Raw genomic sequence first — 14,094 nt, forward strand, 5'->3', positions numbered from 1 at the left:
CATGTGGAGGAAGGTGCTCTGGTCAGATGAGACCAAAATTGAAGTTTTTGGCCTAAATGCAAAACGCTATGTTGTGGCGGAAAACTAACACGGCACATCACCCTGAACACACCATCCCCACTGTGAAACATGGTGGTGGCAGCATCATGCTGTGGGGATGCTTTTCTTCAGCAGGGACATCTCCAGCCTCAACGACTACCGGCCAGTCGCACTCACACCAGTGGTGATGAAGTGTTTTGAAAAACTGGTCCGGGGTCATATCACATCACTTCTGCCCCGAAGCTTTGACCCCCACCAGTTTGCGTACAGAGCAAATAGATCCACAGAGGACGCTGTAGCCACAGCTCTCCATGCTGCTCTGTCTCACCTGGAGCAGCAGGGGAGCTACGTGCGGATGCTCTTTGTGGACTACAGCTCTGCTTTTAATACCATCCTTCCCCACAAACTGGTGGACAAACTGGGGGACTTGGGACTTCCACACTCCACCTGTACGTGGATAAATAGCTTCCTGTCGGGTCGCAGCCAGAGAGTCAGAGTGGGCCATCACACATCCACGGCCCTCAGCCTCAGTACCGGCTCTCCACAGGGCTGCGTACTGAGCCCCCTGCTCTACACCATCTACACACATGACTGCACCCCCGCCCACCACAGCAACACCATTGTCAAATTTGCGGATGACACTACGGTGGTGGGACTCATCTCCGGGGGGGACGAGTACGCCTACGGGGATGAGGTGGAGCAGCTGACAGTGTGGTGTGAAGAAAATAACCTGCTCCTCAACACCTTAAAGACAAAGGAAGTAATAATAGACTTCAGGAAGAACAAAACGGACATGGTACCATTGACTATCAGAGGGGAATGTGTAGAGAGGGTGGTGGATTTCCGCTTCCTGGGAATCCATATTGAGGAGGACCTGACGTGGAGCGTGAACACTACTGCGCTGCTGAAAAAGGTCCAGCAGAGACTGCACTTCCTGAGGGTGCTCAGGAAGAACAACATCACTCAGAGACTGCTGCTGTCCTTTTATCGGTGCTCCATTGAGAGCATACTAACATACTGTGTATGCGTGTGGTACACCAGCTGCACAGCGGCTCAGAGGAAAGCGCCCCAGAGGGCCATTGACAACACCCAGAGGATTGTCGGCTGCCCTCTCCTTACCTTGGAGGACTTACACAGTTCCCGCTGCACCAAAAAAACCCAGAATATCATAAAGGACATTTCCCACCCCGGACACTCCCTGTTTGAACTGTTGCCGTCAGGCAGACGGTACAGATCTACAAGGACAAGGACGAACAGACTAAAAAACAGTTTTTACCCCACTGCTATAAAAGCACTAAATGTAGCCGCCAAGGAACGCAGGGGCGATACAGACTAAGGGACTGTGGTAACTGTGAAATCGACAGAAGGATGGAGGGTTGGGTGTGTATGCGTGCTTTGTTCGTGATATTTATTTAGTTGTTTATCTTTAATATTTTACCTTGTATGTATCGTTAGCTTTTAGAAATGTTTGAATGCTGCACTGACTGGCTGACATTTTAAATTTCGTTGTACATGGTTCATGTTACAATGACAATAAAGAAACTATTCTATTCTATTCTCTATGCTTTTCTTCAGCAGGGACAGGGAAGCTAGTCAGAGTTGATGGGAAGATGGATGGAGCCAAATACAGGGCAATATTGGAAGAAAACCTGTTTGAGTCTGCAAAAGACTTGAGACTGAGGCGGAGGTTCACCTTCCAGCAGGACAACGACCCTAAACATACAGCCAGAGCTACAATGGAATGGTTTAGATCAAAGCACATTCATGTGTTAGAATGGCCCAGTCAAAGTCCAGACCTAAATCCAATTGAGAATCTCTGGCTAGACTTGAAAATTGCTGTTCACAGACGCTCTCCATCCAATCTGACTGAGCTTGTGCTATTTTGCAAAGAAGAATGGGCAAAAGTTTCAGTCTCTAGATGTGCAAAGCTGGTAGAGACATACCCCAAAAGACTTGCAGCTGTAATTGCATCGAAAGGCGGTTCTACAAAGTATTGACTCAGGGGGGCTGAATACATTTGCACGCCACACTTTTCAGTTTTTTATTTGTAAAAAAATTTGAAAACCATGTATCATTTTCCTTCCATTTCACAATTATGCACCACTTTGTGTTGGTCTATCACATAAAATTACGTTTGTGGTTGCAACGTGCCAAAATGTGGGCAATCCAAAATACCTTACAGTCGACTGTGTTTTATAACCTAACAGCAGATTAGGGTGAACAAGAAAATTAGTTGAATAAAATTATATTGTTACAGTGCCCTCCATAATGTTTGGGCCAAAGACCCATCATTTATTTATTTGCCTCTGTACTCCACAATTTGAGATTTGTAATAGAAAAAAAAGCACATGTGGTTAAAGTGCACATTGTCTGTTTTTAATAAAGGCCATTTTTATATATTTTGGTTTCACCATGTAGAAATTACAGCAGTGTTTATACATAGTCCCTCCATTTCAGGGCACCATAATGTTTGGGACACATGGCTTCACAGGCTCCTTCATGCAGGTATAAGAGAGCTCCGAGCACCTAGTCTTTCCATCGCCATTGCAAACTTTTAATGCAGTTTATCAACATGAGGACCAAAGTTTTGCCAACAAAAGTCAAAGAAGCCACTATGAAACTGAGAAACAAGAATACAACTGTTACAGCCAAATGATTCGGATTACCAAAATCAACTGTTTGGAACATCATTAAGAAGAAAGAGAGCACTGGTGAGCTTACTAATCAAACACCTGTCCATCAGATCAGAAACAATCTTCAGGAGTCAGGTGTGGATTTGTCAATGACCATTATCCGCAGAAGACTTCCATGAACAGAAATACAGAGGCTACACTGCAAGATGCAAGCCACTGGTTAGCTGCAAAATAGATGGCCAATTTGAGATTTGTAATAGAAAAAAATCACATGCAGTTAATGTGCACATTATCAGATTTTAATAAATATTTAAGAAGGAACAGCAGATGTTGGAAAATCGAAGGTAGACAAAAATGCTGGAGAAACTCAGCGAGTGAGGCAGCATCTATGGAGTGAAGGAAATAGGCAATGTTTCGGGTTGAGACCATTCAGACTGATGAGGTGGTGATGTGGGGGTGGGGGGGGGGGGGGGGGGGGGGGAAAAGGAAGAGGCAGAGACAGTGGGCTGAGGGAGAGCTGAGCAGGAGAGGAAAAAGCAGGGACTACCTGAAATTAGAGGTCAATGTTTATACCGCTGGGGTGCCAACTGCCCAAGCGAAATATGAGGTGCTGCTCCTCTAATTTACAGTGGTCCTTGCTCTGGCCATGGAGGCGGCCCAGGACAGAAAGGTCGGATTCGGAATGGGAGGGGGAGTTGAAGTGCTGAGCCACTGGGAGATGAGGTAGGTTAATGCGAACCAAGCGGAGGTGCAGGTGAGCCTCTGCCACTCCTGGAAAGACTGTTGGGTCCTTGAATGGAGTCAAGGGGGGAGGTAAAGCGACAAGTGTAGCATTTCCTGCGGTTACAAGGGAAAGTGCCAGGAGAGGGGGTGGTTTGGGTGGGAAGGGACAAATTGACCAGGGAGTTACGGAGGGATTGGTCTCTGCAGAAACAAGACAGGGGAGGAGATGGGAAGATGTGGCCAGTGATGGGATCCCGTTGGAGGTGGCGAAAATGTCGGAGGTTTATTTGTTGTATGTAACAGCTAGTGTGGTGGAAAGTGAGGACAAGGGGGTCTCTGCCATGTTACGAGTGGGGGGGGGGGGGGGGGGGGGATGGGGAGTGAGAGCAGCGTTACGGGGTATAGAAGAGACCCTGGTTAGAGCCTCATCTGTAGTAGAAGAGGCGGACCCCCGTTCCCTGAAGAATGAGGACATCTCCAATGCCCTGGTGTGGAACACCTCATCCTGGGTGCAGAATCAAATACACAGCGTAGACGGAGGAATTGGGAGTAGGGGATGGAGTCCTTACAGGAATCAGGGTGTGCAAAGAAGTGCAGTCCAGATAGCTATGGGAGTCTGTGGGTTTATAGTGGATGTCGGTCAGTAGTCTATCACCTGCGATGGAGATAGTGAGGTCTAGAAATGGTAGGGAAGTGTCGGAAATGGTCCAGGTACATTTGAGTGCCGAATGGAAGTTAGTGGTGAAATGGATGAAGTCAGTGAGTTGTCTGTGGGTGCAGAAGGTAGCACCAATGCAGTCGTCGATGTAGCGGAGGTAGTTTGGGGATAGGGCCCTGATACGCCTCGAACAAAGATTGTTCGACGTACCCTACAAAGAGGCAGGCATAGCTAGGGCCCATGCGCATGCCCATAGCTACACCTTGTATTTGGAGAAAATGGGAGGAGTCAAACGAAAAGTTATTAAGGGTAAGGACCAGCTCCGCTAAACAGAGGGCTTTAAGACCCTCCTGGTGGGGGATTAAGGTGTAGATTGACTGGATATCCATGGTGAAGATGAGGGAATGGGGGCCTGGAGTAGACGAAGAGCATGTGAGGTGTCTTGAACATAGGTAGGGAGGGATTTAACCATGAGGGATAGAATTGAGTCGAGGTATGTGGAAATAAGTTTGGTAGGACATGAACAGGCAGAAACAATCCAATCCAATCCCATGAAAGAACGCTTTGATGCGGAGGCGGCAGAAGAGCTCCGCATCGTGGCGGACGCGGAACTCATTGAGGTGGGAACAGAGGGGAACAAAGGTGAGGCAGAGGTGGCAGAAGTTCACCTGCACCTCCTCACCTATTGCATCCGCTGCTCTAGATGTCAGCTGCTCTGCATCGGTTAGACCAAGCATAGGCTTGGCGATCGCTTCGCCCAACACCTCCACTCGGTTCGCATTAACCTACCTGATCTCCCGTTAGCTCAGCACTTCAACTCCCCCTCCCATTCCGAATCTAACCTTTCTGTCCTGGGCCTCCTCCATGTCCAGAGTGAAGACCACCGGAAATTAGAGGAGCAGCACCTCATATTTCGCTTGGGCAGTTGGCACCACAGCGGTATGAACATTGACTTCTCTAATTTCAGGTAGTCGCTGCTTTCTCCTCCCCATCTTAGCTCTCCCTCAGCCCGCTGTCTCCGCCTCTTCTTTTCTTCTTTCCGCCCCCCCCCCCCCCCCCCCCCCCCACCCTCACATCAGTCTGAAGGGTCTCGACCCGAAACGTTGCCTATTTCCTTCGCTCCATAGATGCTGCCTCACCCGCTGAGTTTCTCCAGCATTTTTGTCTACCTTCGATTTTCCAGCATCTGCAGTTCCTTCTTAGACATTTATTAAAATCTGACAATGTCCACTTTAACTGCATGTGATTTTTTCTATTACAAATCTCAAATTGTGGAGTACCGATAAATAATAAATAAATGATGGGTCTTTGTCCCAAACATTATGGAGGGCACTGTATTGTTCAATCATTGGGGAATATAATAATGGTTCCAATTTTTTGTTTTTGAATGCTAAATTGGTGTAAGTAGTTACAAGGAATTGCAGATGCTGGTTTACCAAAGAAAGACACAAAATGCTGACTCAGTGAGTCAGGCAGCTTCTCTGGAGAACATGGATAGGTGATGTTTCTGGGTGTAGTCCTATATTCCCTTTGCACTCACAACTGTACAGCTAAATTCGGGTCTAATTCCATCTGCAAGTTTGCAGATAACAACACCGATGTGGGCCGAATCATGAAAAATTACAAGATGGAGTACAGGAAGGAGGATAGAGAACTTAGTGACATGGTATCGGGACAATAACCTCTCCTTTAATGTTAGCAAGACGAAGGAGCTAGTTATTGACATCAGGAAACATTGGGGGGTACATGCCCCCATCAGCATCAAAGGTATGGATTTAGAAAATGGTTGTGAATTTCAAGTTCCTCAGCATTAATATTACCAACTATCTGCCATGGACCAACCACATTGATGCAAAATACTGGAATAATTACAATGATGCAACAGCCAAGAAAGCACACCAACGCCTCTACTTCCTGAGGGGACTGAGGATATTTGGCACGTCCCCAGTGATACATACAAATTTCTACAGAAAAAGCAGCCACCACATAATCAAAGGGTTGTCCCACCCCGGTCATTCCTTTTTCCTCCCTGTTCTTGTACGACAGAAGGTACAGAAGCTTGAAAGCACGCACCATCAGACTCAGGAACAGGTTCTTCCCCTCCGCTATTGGGCTTTTGAATGGAATTCATTCCATAAGCTAGAGTAGTGAACAAGTCTCCTTCGCCTTATTCAGGAGACTGGACTTTGACCAAGGAACTGATGGGCTACAATGTTTATAATTATATACTGTGCTGTGTATCTTCCCCATTGCTCGGTCTATTGTACTTGAGTTTGACCTGATTGTATCTACGTATGGTAATATCTGATCCATTTGGATAGCATGCAAAACAAACCTTTTCACTGTACCTAAACTCAAGTTCTTGTCCAAGCCTGTCAGTCATTCAAATGAACAAGACCCCTGGCTAATATCCTTTCCCCTTAAATCAGGGATTTTGCAGCTCGGTGCATTGCCACAGTGAAACACAGTTGAACTCAATTAGCACAGACAAAGCATCAAAGTTGATACTTTTCCAATCTGCCCATTTTTTAAATTCTGATGGAAGTTTATTGACTGACACATCAACTCTGTTTCTCTCTCAAGAGGTTGCCAGAACTGTAGAGTATTTGCAGCATTATATGTTTTTTATTTATCTCCAATGATCTTAAGTGAAGTTGGTTGTTGATCAAGGATTGGACACCATTATTAATGATTATTTCAATCTTTATTGATAAAAGTACATTTGATTATCACTTGGATTCAGCAAGAAATACTTTGTGACAGAACAAATGAGCACAAATATTTATGAAATTGTTTATTATGATTGCGCCATTATAGGGGATGTTTTTTTTGTGTGTAGAAATTGGAATTGTAACCTAGCTAGTAAAATGGGCACAATTTGGCAGGTGTTCCTGCAGTAGAAACATCCAGTGATTTTTCCACTTGAAATTACAATAGAATAATCATCCCACGACACAACAGAAACCAGTGCAAGAGGATCAGACACTGGCCCTTTTCCTTTCAGGGATACCAGATATCTGACCACATCAAACACTGTCACACACCGTGACAGGTCAACCTGGTATTGTTATTCTGCACTTGGCAGAATAACAAAGCTAATGGCAGAAAAGTGGAGCAGAGTGTCACCCTGTACCAGGCTCGAGTGATCGTTCCTTCTGTGTGTGCAAGAAGCTGAATTAAACAAAGTGAGAAGGGAAAATGGACAGTGTACATGTAAATATAAAGTGCAAATATCTCAGTTTAATCCTGGGGATAGGGGTATTGGTTGTAATATAACCCTTGATTGAAGACTGTGGCAGCTCACTTGAAGGTATGCCAGCTTAGGTTGTTCCAGCATTTTCACCCAACACTGTTGATAAACAGTTGATGAATGTGGTTATCAGGACAGATTACGAGTACAGGTGGAACTCAGTAGTGTTAATAAGCACATGCTGCCTGGAATCTGATCATCACCGACAGCAAGTTTAAAGAGATGCTGCAGCGCAGTCTGTAAATGGGAAACTATGCACCATGGTACAACTCAACTGGAATGATTGCCAATCACACCCTGGAAGTGAGTTTCCTTCATGGGGAACAGCCAACCAAATGCAGTTTACTGCCTTGTTAATGCACTCAACTCTTACCACAGCTCTATGAGTGGTAATCTGGTCCTATATGGAACTATCTCCAAACTCAGTCTTGCTCAAACATATTTTAAGTGGGAGATCGTGTCTCACAAATATGAGGTTTTTTTTGTAGATATAACCAAAAAAGTTGATGAGGGCGAGCCGTAGACATTGTATACATGGATTTCAGCAAGGCATTCAACAAGGTTCCACATGGTAGGCTGCTCCAGAAGGTTAGATTACAAGGGATCCAAGGAGAGATAGCTGAATGGAGAAACAATTGGCTTCGTGGAAGGAAGCAGAGTGTAATGATGGAAGGTTGTTTTTTTGAACTGGAGGACTGTATGCCTCAGGGTTTGGTGCTGGGCCCATTGCAGTTTGTCATCCATATCAATGATTTGGATGAGAAGATACAAGGCATGATTATCAAGTTTGCAGATGACACTAAAATGGGAGGTATTGTAATGAAAATGGCTGTGAAAACAGCAGGATGTTGAATGGTTGAGTAGTTGGGCTGAGGAATGGTTAATGAAATTTAATAGAGAATTGTGAAGTGTTGGATTTTGGGAAGTCTAACAAAGGCAGGACCTACACGGTGAATAGCAGGACTCTGGGGGTGTTGAAGAGCAGAGGTATCTAGGAATGCAGGTATACAGTTCCTTGAAAGTGGCATCACAGGTAGATAGGGTGGTCAAAAAGGCTTTTAGCACATTGGCCATCATCAGACAGAGTATTGAGTAGAGAAGTTAGGGGGTCATGTTACAGTTATATAAGACAATGGTAATTACCATTTAAAGTATTGTATTCAGTTTTGGTCACTGAATTATAGGAAAGATGTTGCCAAGCTGGTATAGAAAAGATTTACAAGGATGCTGCCAGACCTCTTCAGGCGTATGATACTGGGGGAGGTTGAGCAGACCAGGACTTCATTTGTTGGAGTGTAGAAGGATGAGGGCTGATCTTATAGAGGTGTACAAAATCATGAGAGGAACAGATCTGGTAAATGTACAGTCTTTTGCCCTGAGAAGTGGATGAGAGAACCAAGGGACAGGTTTGTGGTGAGGGGGAGGGAAGATTTAATAGGAACCCGAGGGATAACTTTCTATTTATTTATTTTTTAGCACAACTGGTGGCGCGTATATGGAACAAGCTGCTGGAGGAGGTAGTGGAAGCAGGCACTATAACATTTAAGAGACATTTGGACAGCATAGGCTTCGAGGGTTATGGACCATGAACAGGCAGATGCGGCGTGTTGATCAGCATGGGCAAGTTGGGCCAGAGGGCCTATTTCTACGCCGAATGAATCTACAACATCCTTAAAGGTATTATGTAGATAAAAGTTGTTCTGCCGTAGCAATAACATTTCACATTAGAGGCACACTCCAAATTGAAGGATGTGTGCAAAATATTAAACGTAGCCCCTCAGATCTATATTTCAAGGTAAATAAACTTCAGTCGGTTGTGATGCAAGAGACATCCTGTCCACATCTATAGCAGATTTCATGTCCCTTGGATAATCCAAATATTTTTTGCCTGCAAATGCTCAAATATTTTTTGCTTTAATTTGAAGCGAACACACCTGCAATATTGAATGCAGTTTGGTTACCTTCCCTAAATGAGGATAGTCACTAAAAGTAAACATGCAGGTACAGCAGGCAGTGAAGAAAGCTAATGGCATGTTGGCCTTCATAACGAGGATTTGAGTATCAGAGTAAAGAGGTTCTTTTGCAATTGTACAGGGCCCCGGTGAGACCACATCTGGAGTATTGTGTGCCGTTTTGGTCTCCTAATTTGAGGAAAGACATTCTTGCTATTGAGGGAGTGCAGCGTAGATTCACGAGGTCAATCCCCGGGATGGCGGGACTGTCATATGAGGAAAGATTGGAAAGACTGGGCTTGTATTCACTGGAATTTAGAAGGATGAGCGGAGATCTTAAATAGAAACTTATAAAATTATAAAAGGACTGGATAAGCTAGACGCAGGAAAAATGTTCCCAATGTTGGGGGAGTCCAGAACCAGGGGCCACAGTCTAAGAATAAAGGGGAGGACATTTAAAACTGAGATGAGAAAAAACTTTTTCCCCAGAGAGTTGTGAATTAGTGAAATTCTCTGCCACAGAAGGCAATAGAGGTCAATTCGCAGGATTAATTTAAAAGAGTTAGATGGAGCTCCAGGGGCCAGCGGAATCAAGGGATATGGGGAGAAGGCAGGCACAGGTTACTGATTGGGGATGATCAGCCATGGTCACAATGAATGGCGGTGCTGGCTCGAAGGGCCAAATGGCCTCATCCTACACGTATTTTCTATGTTTCTATACAACCATTACTTTATTTATGAAAAGGATTGCGCCTTGAAAAGATTATGAAATGGCTGAGTGAAATGTTCTACGGGCACTTCAGTACAGTTTTCCCATACTGAGCTATTCAAATATGATGAAAGATAGTGGTGCAAAAGACATATCCCAAAGAAACAATGGCATTAAGAGTGAGGAATTACTTGGATTAGAAAGAGACAGCAATGGGTTCACTAAACTGATTTGCGAGAAAGGGCTATGAACAATAGTGCTAAAAGGCGTTCTCAATAAAACTTTCAATTAAATAGCCCAACGGACAAGTAAGTGTTTCCTCCAGTTCTCAGTATTAACCTATTATGCCCTCAAAGAAATGTATATATTTCAAACGGTTCACCTTTTAAAATTCTTCTATTTTCCAGATAAAATGGGCCTATTGTACTAACTCAATGAAAATGCAGTTAACCCTCTTTCTAAGAATCAATCAATGCATTCAACGTCTGTTGCATCTCCTCCAAGACGATTTTATCCTACCTTCAGTAAGAACAAAATTGCACAGTACTTCAATCATGGCCATATCTAAATTAATAACAATGGCAACAAAAGTTCCTTACTCCTAAACTGCAGTGCATTTCAATGTGGATGAATATAACACATGCCTTCCTAATTGCATCAGGTAGCTGCATCCAACTTTTGAGATTCATGTAATGAACGCCTAAATCAACTTAGACATAATGAACTGCAGATGCTGGTTTACAAAAAAAGACAGCAAGTGGTGGAGTAACTCAACGGGTCAGGCAGTATCTCTGGAGAACACGGATAGGACAATGTTTTGGGTCAGACCCTTCTGAAGTGCCCCAACCCTAAAATTTGCCTATCCATGTTCTCCAGATATGCTCTCCGACAGTCGAGTTACTCCGTACTTTCACCACATTTGCCATTTTTCTGACGCTGACTAGAACTGTTGTATGATATTGAAATTGTGTATTAGCTAATTTTATTGTCCAAAGAATCCCGGTTTCTTAGTGCTCTTACCCGATTAATTCTGCAATTTCCCTTTTTCTATAAAATATCACCATGAGATTGGTAGATTCTTGACCAGTAATGGTGTCAGGGGTTGTGGAGAGAAGGCAAGTGAATGGGTTTGAGAAGGAAAGATAGATCAACCATGATCGAATGGTACACCTCTGATGGGCCGAATGGCCTAATTCTGCTCCTCGAACCTATGAACTTATTCCTTTTGGAAATTGTAATTCAATGTATTGTAACCCTTTCAATAATGCATAGCAGATATTAACTCATTGAAAAATATTCTAATGGTACTGATGTGTAAATGTCCAATTACCTTAACATTTGTCTTTTCGTTACGGATTGAACTACTGGTAAAATTAATTCCTCCACACCTGCCCTTTTCAGATACCAATTACATCCAAATGATGCGTGTGCAAGGAGAAAAAATGTCATTAGTGTACTAAAATAAATTACACTGAATTAAAGTCAAAGATAGACATGTTAAACTTATCAGCAGCAAGATTCCACAACGTGCAAAATAAATATACAGTACTTTCCTAATGGTTGTTGGGAAAAAAAATGATGGCCAATACATCCATAGAATACTTTTTTTTTAAATTATAAATAGTGGCCATTTAGTAGTCAAATACATTTATTTGAGGCGTCTATGCCATCTAGATACACTTTTCCCAGTGAGCTTTTCATTATTGGCCACTAAGTCACATTTGACCAAATTGTGAAACAACCTTTCTCCACAGAAACCAACCTGACCCTCCTGCAGATTACCACTTTAATTCTCCATGCCACTCTGACCTACTTGTCTATGACATCCTGAACTGCTATAATATGACAGAATGAAAACTTGAGAACAGCATGTCACGTGTATTGCAGCTTTCCTGATCCAAAATTGAATTTTCAAACTTTAGGTAACTCAAATTCTCTGGCTATTTCTGTGAAATTTGATCTGTTTTTCCATCCCTCATTAATACCGTCCGACCTATTGGAATATTCCTCAGTCCAGTTATTAGCAAGTGCACTACGCATCTTTGGCCATATTAGCACTATCTAGTGCTTTCATTAACCAAATTCACCCGAAAGACCCTGAAAATTCAGCCTCATAGCAACTTTATTCTGACACCCTCTGTTGTATCCATCTCTTCTTTCAACTTCCCTGCACTTTGGTTCTGTTATTTAACCTCTGGTTCTGGCAATAACTTGAAATCTTAACTTAGTTTCTCTTTCCACCGATGCTGCTGGAGGTAGTCAGTAGGTCTAGCATCTAGCATAGCAGTAGGTCATAACATTTATGCTTGTAGTTCTGGGGTCACTGGCTTATTCCCTTACATTTCATGCAAGATCTTATAAATGGCTCTAAACCGTTCAAATGGTTGCCATAAAGTGTTGGATGAATTGAAATTGCTTCCAAATAAATATTCAGATGAAAGACTTTGACATTTGCTCCCCAACTTCAAAAGCTTAGTTCTGAGGTCATAAGCATCTTTGATCGTGCTGTATTAAACATATTTAAACTATATTAAACCAAACTAGACTATAACATTGATCTCATATTTACTAGATTTAAATTTTGGAACTCATATCTATACCCTTATCAAAACTATTTATTTCCACTGCCGTAACATCACAGCTGAAGCCTTGCTGCTCAACTCTTTTGATGCTTAAATCCTCATCTATGCCTTTGCTACCTTGAATCAAAAACATTTCCAACTAGCTTTCCGTGTTCTATTCACCATCACTTCAAGACCATCCAAACCATATCCACGTTCACTCATTGTACTATAGTGGTTCACGGTAACTGATTTTAAAGCTCAGATTTTGGTTTTCAAATAATCTCCAAGAACATTGGCCACCCCCGAAATTTCCATGTAATCACACTAGCACAAGTGCCCTGAATTTCAGGTGAAAGGGCAGTAAACTGAAATTTCTGCCTTAAATATCACCAACCTCTTCCTTCTTCAGCAGTCTTATTTCAGTCATGGTTAGAAACATAGAAAATATGTGCAGAAGGCCATTTAATATGATCAGGGCTGATCATCCAAAATCAGTATCCCGCTCCTACTTTCTCCCCATAGCCCTTGATCCCGTTAGCCCCAAGAACTATATCTAACTCTAGTTAATTAGGTATCCTTATATCTCTTTGTAGTTCAATGGCCCAGCAACTGTGTTTTTTTTTCCTCCATATACCGCTTAGGATGCATTTGTAATGTTGAATATACATGGTGCTAATCAAGATATAAGGAGTGTGCACGAAGGAACTGCAGATGCTGGTTTAAACCGTAAACATAAAAAGTTGGAGTAACTAAGTGGGACAGGCAGCATCTCTGGGAAGAAATGGGTGACGTTTCAGCACTAGACCCTTCTTCAAAGAGTGTTTATTTCATATGCACAATAATGTTGCAGCTTTACAGGTTTAAATGCAACACTATACTGCATAATAAATACACTTATTCTTGATAATTATTGAAGACAAGTTTACTCAAATATAATTCCAGTCTTTGGGCAAAATTAGAAATGGTTACTTCCAAAAGTTCTGTATATGTACTTAGTGTTCTATAATCCAGATTTTCTATGCCTGGAAATATATCAACTACTTTTGACTAACATTTTGAATACAATTTTTTAGCAGTGGCTAACTATGGTTGTCTGGTACTATTATAATCATTGTTTATTCAGTACATAGGCAATTGTTAAAATCTATATTTACCATTTTAACACTTTAAAGAATACGCCTTTTCCTTAACTGCACCTACTTTAAACCTCCTTTTCAAATACCCATCAGTTTTTTTACCGCTCTTACTAAATTGCTCCTCTCCTAGTTGTTTTCAGTGCTGCAAATCAAAGTTTTATGTTAAAGAAATTGCTTGCACAAAACAAAAAATTAGATTTTCAAATTCTGATGAAGGACAGCAAAGACCCCAAACACAATGCAAATCTTGTGTTTTAGTTCCCTTACCCCCCCCCCCCCCCCCCCGAAAAGCATTAAAGCTCATTAAAATACATGCGCATTGAGAAACGCGTTTTATTTTAAACACTCAAGGTAGTCAGATATAACATGTGATGATACACATACAAACATTCCAATTGGAGCATTTAGACAAAAGTGACATTACATTCAT

At 42.6% G+C, this 14,094-nt stretch overlaps 1 protein-coding gene across 13 annotated transcripts in view; it reads right to left on the reverse strand.

The window, feature by feature from the left end:
* Positions 1-14,094, reverse strand: part of nrf1 (nuclear respiratory factor 1) — a 71,145-nt gene that overhangs the window by 55,710 nt on the left and 1,341 nt on the right. The window lies entirely within an intron of this gene.

The sequence above is a fragment of the Leucoraja erinacea genome, chromosome 22 (assembly GCF_028641065.1).
Source record: "Leucoraja erinacea ecotype New England chromosome 22, Leri_hhj_1, whole genome shotgun sequence".
Taxonomy (NCBI): Eukaryota; Metazoa; Chordata; class Chondrichthyes; order Rajiformes; family Rajidae; genus Leucoraja; species Leucoraja erinaceus.